The following is a 15,210-nucleotide window of genomic DNA, read 5'->3' on the forward strand; positions in this document are numbered from 1 at the left end:
AGAAATTGTGGCATGTCGTCCTCGGCCTAGTGAAAATGTGCGTGTATAATTTAACGGAAATTGCACACTGTGTTTGTGATTTGTGGCCTTTTTTCGAAATGGACGAATCGTGTGAGCTTTGGAAGCCAATCTTAGCCAATCAGGATGGAAGATGGGAAATGGTGCCGCTCCGTGTTGATCACATGACTATGGAGATAGTGTATAGCGATTTGCATGAAATTTGGATAAAATGTGAAGGAGTAATAATAGAAAATGTGTTTTACATATGTGGGCCTCCTGGTGGCGCTATAAAGAGCAGATGTGAAGAATTCCAGGCAAAGGTTTTTCCTTGGCCTCTAGGGAGTTGGCATACAAAGTTATCCACAGATCCGTGCAGTTAGAGGTAAAAACACTTTTCGGCCAGTTATAGCGCCACCTTGAGTCTGAGTTGAAATTGTTCATGTGGCATTTGGTCCTCGGCCTAGTGGGAATGTGGGTGCACAATTTCAGGGAAATGACGCGATGTGTTCATGATTTGCAGCATTTTGTTTGAAACTGAGCACTCCTGTGAACTTTGGAAGCCAATCTTAACCAATCAGGATGGAGTGTGAGAAATCTGAAAGACCGGTTTCGTTGAATGGCTCTAGAGAGACTGTGTACCAATTTGCGTGATGTTTGGACAAAATCTGTAGGTGTACTGTGCAAAAACTTGTTTTGCACAAAGCGGCCTCCTGGTGGCGCTATAACAGGCCGTTCTGGAAAGTTTGGGGCAGAGGTTCATCGTTGGCATCCAGGGAGTGTGTGTGCAAAATTTGGCATCGAGCGGGTTAACGGTGGCCGAGATTAGCTGCTCACGGACACACGGACGGACGGACACACGGACGGACGGAGTGCAAAACATACTCTCCCCACATGCCTTCGGCCTGGTGGAGACAAAAAACATGGGAGAAGAACAGACAGAGACAGACCATTCACGCAGGTTCAGTGCTCCCTGCAGCACAAGGATATGTACCTTTTCCACATAAAAAACTTTCATATGACAACAGCATAAAGTTAATATATGTAAGGAAACTGTCACAAATTAATACTGTACGAAACAGTGGCTCTCAACAGCCTGTGGACGGTGGATGGAACAATGTGGTGGATGCATCCTGCTGTTGGTAAGATATTAAGATCCATAAAAAGATATCACACACCTTACACCGGGGGTATCTTCAATAATCTATATAGAATGCCGTAGCTCTCCTTTTTAATGATCTTTCTTTCTTTCTTTCTTTCTTTCTAGGCACCTATTGAATTAATTTTATTTAGTTCACGTTATTTTTGCACATGCTTTTTTTGATCGTTACGGTATTATGTTGAGTGTTGTTCGCCATGTTGTCTAATATGTCTATTAATTTTGTTTTGATTTGATACTTTTTGTCCCCTTGGGGGAATTTGTCCTCTGCATTTAACCCATAGATTACTATGGGTTGAGCAGTGAGCAGCCACCGTGCAGCGCTCGGGACATGTCTATTAGGTGTGGTTGGAAACCGGAGTACCTGGATGAATCCCAACGCAAACACAGGGAGAACACGCAAACTCCACACAGAAAGAAAGGAAACCTCCCCCTGCCAGGGTAAGAACCCAAGACTTTCAAGGTAACCATGCAAACCACTGCGCCACTGTGCCGGTTCAAAGAATTAGATAGTGACTCGGTGTTAAAGGTATATTCAGTGATTTCACTAAAATATCACTTTTTCTTCCCTTTTTTTGTGTGCTGACCATAATAAGGAGTTCCCCCCTGTCCCCAGTGAGCCCCCGGGGGTAAAAAAAAACCCTAGTTTCGGTGGCGGTAGAGAAAGCCTTCGTCCAATCAGGATGAGAGGGGCATTCCTCCAATCATGATCGAGTGGGGGCGGGCCTTGGTGTGCGTTGGCCTGTTGGCCTTCTCCCACGCCAGGGCTCCACTGGGCGCGTCTGCGGCGCGTCTGCGTCGCGTCTCCGTCAGTGTCGGGAATGTGCCCTTTTAATCAATGGAGGGTGGCTCCACTGCCCGCGTTGCGTCGCGTCTCCGTCACCATAAAATTGAACCGGTTCGTTTTTTGACGCACGCACGCGTGACGCACGCGTGACGCAACGCGCCCAGTGGAGCCCTGGCGTTAGTCTCCCCACTGTAGTGCGTGCATGTGCACATCTTGTTACCGGGGCAGACCGGGGGGGGTTTCCAAATCACCCAAATCTTTATTTTATTTATGGAGGGACAGACAGTAGGCTGACTGGAAATGGGGAGAGAGATGGGGGGTGATATGCAGTAAAGGCCGTCGGGATCCGGAGTCGAACCTGCGGCACACTGCCAGACTGGATTACCAGCCAAGGTGCCTGGACCACTGAGCCACGGCCCAGGCCTGAATGCTCCTTTACTGGAAGAATGGCATGCGCATACACCAAAAGGCCTCACTATCTATAGAACTACTACTGCTTCTAACACCTGACCTATTGCTACTATTGCCACTACCACAACAAAAGTGAAATCTTAATTAAGCATGGTATACCTATACAAGTATACCACAACATAAACAACAATTATTATTAATAATAATAATAATGCTGTACATATTATCGATGCTGCATGGCTACACAAAACCTTAGTTTTTATGCTTAAGATTTCACTCAAAGATGTATTGACTATAAACTAGAAATGTCATTAAAGAAGGTCTTAATGTAAGAAAGGGTTAAGATACTGCATGAAACTGGACACACTGTTCACCTATAAACAGTCAAAGCTAATAGACAGATAAAACGTTCTAATCTAGATTATTCAAAATGACATTCTACTTATCATAGTGCCAACACTTGAGTGGCTACAAGTTTGTTCCCAGAGGCAATAAATATTCCCATCCTTTCTGAAGTGTCCTTGAGACTTAATTCTTATTAGGGAAGCTACCCCTGTTCTGTTCTCTTGCCCCCTTCCTCTATACCCTACTGTGGGTGTGGATGTATTTGAGATCCTTTCATTGGTTAATGTTAATTTCCTTTTACATTTGAATAGTTCAGTCAGATAACGCACAAATAGATTTAACCAATATTTGTTATAGAATGAGAATACAAGTGTGCATATAATATCTTATCTTGGAGTTCGGCTCTGCTACATTTTTCTCCCTGCTCGGCACAATTAAACACCATCGTTAAACATTAAGAGCAGGGAGATAGATATACAACCAGTAAGACGCCTTAAAGGCAAGTAGCGACCGCAGGGGCTGAGACACTACCGGAATAATGGGGTAGGCTCCCCCAGAGTTAGTGTCGAAGTGTCCTTGAGCAAGACTCTGAACTCCTAATTGCTCCTGATGTGCAGGTTGGTGCCTTGCATGGCGTAGGTGTGTGAATGTGTGTGGGAATGGGTGAATCAGAATGTAATGCACAATTTCTGTAAAGCGCCTTGGATAAAGGTGCTATAAATGCACCATTTACCAAGTGTGAAAATACTAAATATCCTACGACAAGTTGCATCCCTATTCTGGTGAAGTACATTACCTTAACCACTACTGGTTGCTGATGAGATTATGCTGATTGTTAGACCTGTGCCTCTTAAAAACATGTAAACATGTCCATATAGTTGATAATGAAATGTTTATTCTCTTCTCCGTCACTCTCAGTATAAAAGAAAACACACGTTTGAGGGGCGCTCTTATCATCATACATCATCACATTCCGGCCAATCACTTTTGGCGTCCTCACTTCTCTTTTACACCTGGGGCTAACATTCAGTGAAAATAGCAGATCTACTAGCTCACAACATGTCACAGCACTGCAGGTATTTAGTGTAGACTGTAGCAGGCACATGCACATACCCATCTGTAAAAAGTGCCATCTCCAGACCATGAATGTAGCACTGGGGTGCATACTTAATTTAGACTAGTCATTGGTTAGACATGGGTTCGCACTAGTTTTTACTTGTAGTTTGAAAGAAATGCAAATACCCCCTTTCCATGGCATACCTACGTAAATGCAGCATAAGACAATTGCCTTTTTCAGACTCTCCTGAACTTAAATGCAGCATTTTATATAGATAGATAGATAGATATATAGATAGATAGATAGATAGATAGATAGATAGATAGATTGATAGATTTCCAATCTACTAGTTAAAAGAAATGCAAAAATTCTATATTGCTAAAATCCTAAAATACACTTATAAAACCAAATTAAAACAACATCAGTTCTTAGGAGACATAGATATTGCACAACAGGAGTCCCATAGCAGCATAGCAGTCTTGTTTAAAGGTCTAATGGCTTGGGGCAAAAAGCTTGTGAAGAATCTGGCTGATTTATGTATAATAATTGCATCTCCAGTATACTTAGTTGAGTACGGCATCATGCATCACGCGCCGATCTCCAAGCTCACAACGTGTCGCGCTGCAACGCGTTGTGAGCTTGGAGATTGCCTATTTTCGGTATTTTCACCATGCCCTTTTAGAAAATAGCCCCTTCCCCGTGCGTGTGTGTGTGCGTGTGTGTGTGCGTGCGTGCGTGAGTGCGTGTGAGAGAGAGAGAGAGAGAGAGAGAGAGAGAGTGTGCGCGCTCATGTGCACTTTGTGCAGGGGTGGATTACCAGGCCTCAGCCCAGGGGTCCAAGAGCTCAGTGGTCCCCTAAGCGAGAGGCTTTGAATGAATTGTCAAAGGGCTTAGTCATTCATGTCAATAACAGAGTCCCAAAATTCCTTCTTGAAACTGAAGGAATAGCCAAAATATTCACTTTGAAGATGGCACAAGAAACATGTCTAAACTAGAAAAAGTGCCCTTCCGGGCACAGGTCTCCACCAGGTTATCCACAGATCCGTGCAGTTAGAGGTAAAAACACTTTTTGGCCAGTTATAGCGCCACCTTGAGGCTGAGTTGAAATTGTTCATGTGGCATTTCGTCCTCGGCCTAGTGGGAATGTGGGTGCACAATTTCACGGAAATCACACGATGTGTTCATGATTTGCAGCATTTTGTTTGAAACTGAGCACTCCTGTGAACTTTGGAAGCCAATCTTAACCAATCAGGATGGAGTCTGATAAATCTGAAAGACCCGTTTCGTTGAATGGCTCTAGAGAGACTGTGTACCAATTTGCGTGATGTTTGGACAAAATCTGTAGGTGTACTGTGCAAAAACTTGTTTTGCACAAAGCGGCCTCCTGGTGGCGCTATAACAGGCCGTTCTGGAAAGTTTGGGGCAGAGGTTCATGGTTGGCATCCAGGGAGTGTGTGTGCAAAATATGGCATCGACCGGGTTAACGGTGGCCGAGATTAGCTGTTCACGGACACACGGACGGACACACGGACGGACACACGGACGGACACACAAACGGACGGACGGAGTGCAAAACATACTCTCCCCACATGCCTTCGGCCTGGTGGAGACAACAAACCATCATGATGATTCCATCAAAGTCAGTGGAAACTTGACCCGACTGCATGCTTGGTTTTATTACCTTAGTCAACTTTTTCATGAAGACTCAATCGCTAGTTTCAGGTTTTCATTCCACAGCGTGATATGCATTTTTGTAAATTAAGTTTTTAATTGATCATAAAGCAGGGTATGCTTTCGGAAGAAAGGTCTCCCCTGCAATAGCACACTGTTTCTGCTTGAACTCACACAGACATTTTTCACTGAACTAGTGGCTTCAAAACGGATCTGTGGGTGATGCCAAGGTACAGTCAGACATTTGAGCTTAAAGGATAACACAACACACATTCATCAACATAGCATCAAAAACACCAAATACATCAACAAATAAAAAGCACTTTATGTACAAAGTAGAAAAGGGTAAGAAAAAACTAAAACTAAAGGCAGTCAATGCCATCACATTTCTATGGGAAAAGTGAGTTCACCCCCCCTTTTGGCCTCCTATGGCATGCACAATTCGTTGTGAGCTTGTAGATTAGAAGACGGGGCATAAATTAAATAATGCACAAATTAATATGCTTTTACAGTTGATTTTGTGTAAGTGCTCTGTTAATCCTGTTGACGTACAGGTAAATGTAATTGATGTGCTGTTGGCTGCCAGACTGCCAGTCAGTGTACCAGCCAATCAATGTGTGTGTGTGTGTGTGTGTGTGTGTGTGTGTGTGTGTGTGTGTGTGTGTGTGTGTGTGTGTGTGTGTGTGTGTGCATGTGTGTGCGTGCGTGTGTGTGTGTGTGTGCGCGCGCGGGGAAGGGGGGCTTTTACAATCACCTGCCCAGAGGCCCATTGTCTCATGTGTGTGTGTGTGTGTGTGTGTGTGTGTGTGTGTGTGTGCATGTGTGTGTGTGTGTGTGTGTGTGTGTGTGTGTGTGTGTGTGTGTGTGTGTGTGTGTGTGTGTGTGTGTGTGTGTGTGTGTGTGTGTGTGCACGCTAGTGTGTGCACTCAAACAATCAAGAAAGAATTGTTGTAAAATTGTCTTGAATACATGTGTGCTATGATGCAAACAAATGATACGTAGCTTGCGGAGTTACTTCAGTCAGATACTGTATACTCGAGCGGCTTCATGCTATGCTCAAGGGGACATACATATACTCGAGGGGTTAATATACATTGCATTACTATGTGGGTATATATATATATATATATATATATACAGTGTTTGCAAGACCCACATGTCATACGCTGATGTCAGCTGACCGATTGGGCGGGGTATTTAATCTCACCTAGACTGCATGGATTCTTCCTGCCGTCCTTCTGCATGTGGTTCTGTCTGGTTGTTATGTGATGTTTGCTCCCACCGCCACCCCAGCACCACCGGTGGGCTCTGCTATTTCTGTTCCCCATGGGGGGTTGTTATTGTATATCTATCTCCCTGCTCTTAATGTTTTACGATGATGTTTAATTGTGCCGAGCAGGGAGAAAATGTATGCACACTTGTATTCTCATTCTATAATAAATATTGGTTAAATCTATTTGTGCGTTATCTGACTGAAATGTCATTTTCTGAAGGAGTGTGAGGGGCAATTTGAAAAAAGTGGAGAGTTATGTTTCAGGTTCAGTAGTTTTAGCACATTATGTAAAAGTATTAGGATAAATCATTATTGTCTGTGTTCATTTACAGCAGAGGATTAAATAATGAAATAAAATACAGTGTTTACCACTAGTCAAATGCAGAATTCACACCAGCATACTATTTTGCCGCCGTGTTCTGAGAAAGTGACAAGGTTCAATGCATTGTCTATGGCGAGGAGTGACCAATGCTTTTCCCACGGTGAAGCATCAAAGTTGAGAAAAGTTCAACCAAAACATCAAATTTTGAAGTGGTACTGAGTCTAGCTCAGTTTTCATATGAGTTTTGTTTTAGACTTAGGCCTCTTTTAGACGGCGACCATCTCCATATAACACGTCAAAGTCCCGTTGCGTTCTCATTTTTTCTTACCCTTTACACGAGAACGCACACGTTATGATATAATGTGCTATTATGCTATACTGTCGCTAGGTGGCGATAACGGGCTGCCAAATAGACAGGTCACCCACGTACAAGAAGAAGACGCAAGCGGCGCAAAACTGCTCTGGGCGCGCCACGGGATGATATATATTTATTAAATAAACGCTGCTGCCGCGGCTGCCGTCTATCACAAGGCTTTTTATTTACATCATGGTTTTACATTCAACATCGCTGATGAGCAGCACTTTGTAGGCGAGGAGGGAGGCTTGTTCAGGAACTCCATTATATCATAATGATATGGCTCTGCATCAATGTAATAAACATATGCGCTGTGAGCCAACGTGAGCCATGATGTCATAAGTTTTGCGGATTCACCGTTTTGCCTGTTTATATGGAGACCATAGGAAACAGCGTTCTCAAAGATTTCCACTCTGGGAGGTGGTTTCACTTCGTTGCGTTTTCACCTCCTGAGAACACGGTTCTCGTCTAAATGACAGCAGCAAACGATACTTTATTTTGACGTTTTATATGAACACCATCCTCGTGTAAATAGCACATTAGACTACACTACATTGAACAAAACAAACATTTCAATTCATGATGGATCTTCATCAGATCAATTAAAAAAAACACCAGTTTATTCACTAATCACTCCATATAGACTTGGCCCTGTGTCCACTCTGAGAGTGGACACAGGGCCAACACATACAGTCATAATTGCTGCATTAGGTATATGGGGTTATTATTAACTAGGTGTTTAGGAAACATATACAAGAATATAAAAAAAACATTGCATGGATGCACCTGGGACATATCCTCAGTGATGTATCCCAGGTCATCTGGATTTCGGGTCTCTCTAACTTGGATGGCCCTCCTAAAGGCCTCACTGTGGGTTTTTTGGGCTCCCTCCTCAGGGAAGACACAGGCTGGGGTGCCAACCCATACTGCTCCCGGGTTATTATTATACAAACAGAACACTAAGAAAATACATCAGAAATTATATATGCCGGTATCCATTGTTTAAAAGAAAAGGCATATCAAGCGATATGGACTGTATTCTAACATTGTTCAATTAAATCTAAAGTGTCTACAAACCCTAAAACACAGAGACGGCTGGACATTGGGCCAGCCCTACAGATGCAAATATCCAGCCTGGTCTCCATAGAAAATGTTTGTAGATGGTTTGTAAACCATGTCGACTCAGTAGATATCTTAATTCAAAGAACATTATGACTAGAACGTATTATTGTCTCTGCTAGGCTGGACGGCAGCCAGACGGTTGAATCCCATAGAATAATGAAATTTGAATAATAATGAATTTTACTTGGTGAGACTTGGTTAAAAAAAAAGAAAAGGGAAAAAGGAAAAAGAAACAATTGATAAACGTCATGAATTGTAGGTAGTAGTAAAGGATTAAAAAAAATTCAAATGAAATGCCCTCTAGTGTTTCATACGCAGTCTTTTGATTTTGATTTGATTTATATGATGTAACAAAAAAGATATAGGCTACTGACAGGTCCGTCATACACTGGGAAAGTCATTGAAAATGTTAAGGATAACACAATAAAGTTCAAACTTATTTCCACCGTGTTCTAGCCATATAGTATGTTTGGAGAGTCTATTTGAGGTTTGGCATACGTACCATGTTTTATCGACTGATGTACTGCTACAGCTATACCAGCACCTTCCCACATGTTTCCAAACACATAATTTGATCTTATCAAATAACAAATTCGGTTGAATTTTCATAATACTCATTTTGTGAGGGCATTGCAGCTCTGTTCATTAACGCTCCCCACTTCTGTTTTGACCTTTTTTTTGTACTCATAAGTAAGTAGCCTTGGGAACCAATGGTTCTCGAGCCATGTGGCCCATAGGTCAGGAGACTATCTTCTGTTTCCGTAGCATGCAGGCAGCTTGATTGTACACCCCCTGGACATGGCACTAGAATGTCACAGGGACTTACCCCCAATCCAAACCATGATGCTGAGTTCGAAAGCACTGAAGCGAGTCTAATGGCAGACACACAAGGCCACTGATCTGGTCTTTTGGCCTGCCGTTTATCATTGCATCCTGCAACTTCGAAACTCAGGTGACAATTTGATCCAAATTAAAAATCTTGTGGGAGTTCCTCAGACAATGGTGGTGAGGGCAGCCTTAAAACCGCTGGGCAAACGATTTCAGGCCTGGAAATCTGTTACCAAACATATGGAAATATGTTACCAATCGTGTATATAGGACTGGCCACACTGTTGTGGTCCAGTTATGTGTTACATAACATTCAGAATCAGGATCATCTTTGTCACATCTCAGTTTTAAGTAAAAAGTGGAAATAAAGTGGAAAGTGTCACGTGCTGGTGGTGTGGTGAGGACCCAAATGCAGGACAGCAAGGCAGGCATAGTTCAAAATCCAATATTGGGGATTTATTACAAAAACTGAGAAAACATCACAATCACAATCACAAACTAACACTGAACATGAAGTCAAAGTGACACCAAACAATGACTAGTGACAAGGACTGCCTGGGGAACAAGACTAATATACACAAGAGGGCTGATTACACATGAGAAACACCTGGGGAAGACAAGAACATAGAACCAAAACAACTAGAACACAACATAGAAATACAACACCTAGACAAGCAAAGTCTGTGACTGTGACAGAAAGAAAATGTAGAAGCTTGTTCCACACACAAACAGCACACTCGTAGGGTCTTATCTTATTTATAAGTAAAGGGGTTTCCATATATTTACAAGCTTATTTCACAAACGGCACGACTGTAGGGTCTCTCTTATCTTATTTCCACAAGAACAATTACACATAGCTAGTACCTGAGATAATCGCAATTACTATGAAATCGTGCATTTCCAGTCAGTCAGTCAGTCAGTCAGTCAGTCAGTCAGTCAGTCAGTCAGTCAGTTAATTAGTCAGTTAATTAGTCACCACCCCCAGGCATGACCGGTCATGCGGCATGCCTCGTGACATAATGTGACATAAATCAGGGATGGAGATCCCTGATGTCATCAATATTAAGCCCATATATGGAGATCCCTGATGTTATCAATATTTGCCAGCAACTCTACATCTGACCTCAAACCTCAAACCCTTAAATCTCCATATATGGAGATGGTCTGACATTCCACATGTTGATCCTTCCCCATCCATCCTCCCTTTTGACTGAGACCTGTCCATTTAAACTCTAGACGGGCCTGCCCCAAAGTTATTAGTGCCGCGCCCGGCAGCCGGCAAAAGCTAGAGTTCTCAACAGGCCCGAAAATTAAGGCCTGGCCCTACCTGGGCACTCATCAAACCCTGTACACTCAAGACACGCTCCATATGGCCAGTACAGAATTCATTCCATATGTTGATCTGACCCTGCCATGCCAAAGCGCCAGCGCTCGCCCAGCAGTCTGCTGTCACCCAGGCAGATATGTTCATGAGATGAGATGAGATTCAATTTATTATCAATGTACAGTACAAGTACACCCATTCCAGAGCGCCATCGCTCGCCCAGCAGTCTGCTGTCACCCAGGCGGATATGTTGATCTGAGCCCCCATTCCAAAGCGCCATCGCTTACCCAGCAGTCCCAGGCGGATGCGTGCACACTTCTCGCCCTCAGGCGTCTTACTGGTATATATATATATGTGCGTGAGCATAGCAGCCGCTGTGTACTGTCTGTGCAATATAAGGTAGCCTACAGGATTCAGGATTCAAGATGCAATGTACAGTCAAGGTGCAAAATTGTTCAAGGTGCGTATGTATAGTCAGTGGGTGGTTCAAGAAGAGCTAAAGTCCAAGCCAACTAGTCCCTGCATAGTATAATCCATAGTAGATTCAGGAAGAAGATAATTAAGGCCAGCCTAACGGCATTAAATGTTAAGTTATGAAGAATATTGTTATCACATTTTTATAACAATTCTTCATAACAGAATGCAACGGATTGATGAGTCATGGTCATGGCTCATAAAAACTCATTGTAAACTCACCACTGTTAGCATAGTTATCGTTAGAAACTTAGAATTAGCCTTTATAAACAAAACATGCCACCACAAATACATAATTAGGCCTAATACATAGTATTACACACCGGTTTCAGCACCTGTGTTATCCTGCTATGACAGGCCTAAAAACGGTGTCCCGTTTGTTTTAACACAAATACTCGCACTACATCTCACATCACCAGTGTTACAAGTGTGTAAGTAGAGCACTTTGTTATGTGAGGCGAAATGGGAAATGGATTTATATAACTCACGAGCATGCTCATACGTGTCATGTGTTTGTGTGGTGAGAACACCACACAGTTTTCTTCTTTTTCTTTTTTTTTTTTACTTCTCACTGAGAAGTGAGAACCCAAACGCAGGACAGCCAGGCAAGGTAGTGATCTAATTATTGGCCATTATAACACCCATTGGGTGTATACAGGAGACAGATGAGCAAGAACATCTCAGACAAAGTAAAACATGTGAAACAAGACTAATGACTCAACAAGGACTGACTGGAGAACATGATATACATGAGGGATGATTACAAATGAGATAGCCTATACAGCTGGAGCAAACGGAAGAACCTAGAAAACTAGACGAGGAAACAAAATAAGACCTAGACACTACAATCAATTAAACAAAAGTATGTGACCAATAAGGCGAATTATTTTAATGCCATACTTTTAGGGGGACAGTGCGTTTTGGCATTTCCACAATACACACTGTGTATATGTGACACTTAACTAGCACTATAAGGCTAAGGCCAAGATTTGATTCCCCATCATACTAGGGAATAAAATCTCATGATTAAAAAAAGAAAATACTTAGCTTAAATAGCTTACCTGGAACATTTCCTACAGTACATTTAAATGAACAGGTCAAGTGCCGTTTGAGAACAATTTATGGAGTAAAATTCTAACTTTAATGCCACCAAAAATTGTTCTCTGTTGTATAAAATGAAAGAGCTCCTTTCTTGTATAACCCATTTAGTTGAGAGGGTAGAAAATCACTGCCTTGTCTAAACTAAGCACTCCTTCGTAATATGGGAATGATTGTGTTGAAGTTTAACACCACCAAAGGGGAACCATTTGACTCTAACCTGGTTTGTGATTTCTTTCACAGCTTAATAATGTACTGTTATTCTCCCTGCACATTTGTGCAGCTTCAGTGTGATTGTGCTGTGTGTTCTGCCGCACCGTTGCTTCATCAGGTATAAGGAGAGGTGTTGACTTTATTCCGAGCCTCCAGTAACACCACTGACTCTGATAGTTCCCCATCCCGGTGGGAATTCATTATAAGACAGCTAGAGGCTGCTTGTGGATGGTTACTGTACTGCCCGTATGTTAACTTGTCGCTATCGCGCAAGGCAAACATGTGGTGCAGCTGCTTTCTCTGGCTGTGGGCAACCTGGAGAGATTGATTGGTGAGCCTTCTGTTTTATTCAGGATCAGGGCCACATTGAGTAGACACGGTGCCTCCGGAGAAGCAGCCATTTTCCTGAGAAAATATGGCTCATTACCAGCACAGACAAAATGAAGGTATATTGACTTTTTTAACAGCTTACAACACAGCTATTCCTGAGCTCTTTAACAACAAGCGCCTGTTTTCCCTGACATCCTTTGCTCCTATAGTCTCGCAAAAGTGATCACAAAAACAATGCATATAGGCCTAGGTGCTTGCTTGCTCAGTTCTACAGATTGATTTAAAAAAAACACTACTATCTGCTATACAACACTCTCACTGCTCTCACCTGCCTGCATGTGCATAGGTGTGTGTGCACACTGCACACACATGCACATCCATCCATCCATCCAAATCTACCCATCCCCCAAATGTGGTCAATCACTTAGTTTCCAATACAAACCATTGGCCATTGGAGGCATCTGACCTGCTCTGGGGCATGCGCTCTGTCCAGCATCTCAGGCTTAAATCACACACACACACACACACACGCACACGGACACACACGCACATGCAGACGCACACGCACGCACGCACACACACACACACACACACACACACACACACACACACACACCCTCACACACACACACACACACACACACGCACACGCACTTGCACATGCACACACACAGACATGCAAAAACACGCACGCACACACATGCACACAAACAAATACACATGCACACACACACACACGCATGCACGTACGCACCCACGCATGCACGCACGCACACACAGCAAAGACAAACACAATCAATTATTCAGCACTCTTGTTTGGCTCCTGTATTTTGTTTTTTGTTTTCTTATGTATCCTCTGTTGTCTCTATAGCCTCCTCTGGCAGCCTGCAGAGCCATGAGGACCAATGAGTGAGATATTAGGCCTGGTGGTTTGAGCTTCATGCGTGTCTTTGTCATTTAGACGGGTACAATTCGCATGCATCACCTTCAACATTGTCTCGTTGTCAGAAGAAGAGTATCCTTGCGGCCTTCCACAACTGAGGGTTGCCAAAGATGCACTGAAGCTTCTGAGAGACTGAGACAAACCCCGGACTGTTGGTTTATTTTCCCCCTGAGCAAGAATTGCCTGTGTGGTCATTGAGTGTTCTTACCACCACACATCTATAGATAGACAGACACATGAGAAGCCACCAGCTACACTGTCTTTTTTCACCTACTATTTGTTTGAATTGTGCTAAGGTTTCATATACCAATGTCTTCCATACATGCAGTGAAATGGACTTTCTCCTTCAGTGTGCAAACTTGCACACTAGATGGCACTATGTCACTTATTATTCAAAGCCAGAGGAACATTTCCATAGCTGGAAACTCCATGGGTGGCAATGAAGTGTTATAAAGTCACTGTTTGTATTTTCTCAAACTGAACCTCTGTTGATAAGTTGCTGCTTCATTAAAAAAATACATTTTAAACCATATTAATTCACAATTAGGAAGAAATACTCAGTAGCAGAACTGTTTAAAAAAAGAATGCATGTTGAAATTGATGCAAACTGACATTTGAAGTCAGTTGCCAATTACTGTTGACAATACTGTGAAGTCTGCTCTACCTCTCCATTTCTCCAGTATTCCAGTGGAAGGTATCATTTTGGACAGTACAGGTGTACAAGTCCCCCTCCCCCTCTATGTTTCTATACTGTACACGTTTTCCCATTCTTCTAACCATGTATTTGATGACTTCTTTTTTGCATAGATGTGTATATTTGTATGTCTTTAAATGTTTTGATGAATTGAAAATGGAGGACCCTTATATAAACAAGGCTTTTTCTGGTTTTATCCTCTTACCAGTTTTTGTACCATGCTATTTTCCTTGAACTGTACACATTCTGTAAACTGTAAACAAATTTCAATCAATCAATGAACAATGAATAAATCAATGAATTAATCAATGAATTAATCAATGAATCAATCAATCAATCAATCATATCAATCAATCATATCAAACAACATAAGCCTGAGACACATTGTAAGCTTGTTGTAGATATGCTATTTGTGGTGGTGCGCGATACAGGCACACAACTATGTATAAATCAAGGAATGCACTCTACAGAGTAAATGACAACAGGGACAAAAAGCCCAGCTACCATAATATTAGATGTGAATCCTTTCTGTAATGATGTCCCTGTTACAGATCATATTGTAAATAAGATGGGTTAAATTGCACTTGTAGCTTCCATTCAAACAGTCAGGGTGATCCTCAAGGGGGGGAATTGGAGAGTGCTGCAGACTCTTCCTCTAATAACGCCAGACAATGAGAACCTGGCTCATAACATAGGCCTCCACTATATAGAACAAGCATAGGGGGCTTAGCAGCTAATAAAGTGGCAAGTCTTCAAATCCATGTCAGAAGAGAGAGCAGAGAGCCAGGGGGACCTTTCATAACACTT

Source organism: Protomyctophum parallelum (assembly GCF_964188405.1).
Source record: "Protomyctophum parallelum genome assembly, chromosome: 10".
NCBI classification, from domain to species: Eukaryota; Metazoa; Chordata; class Actinopteri; order Myctophiformes; family Myctophidae; genus Protomyctophum; species Protomyctophum parallelum.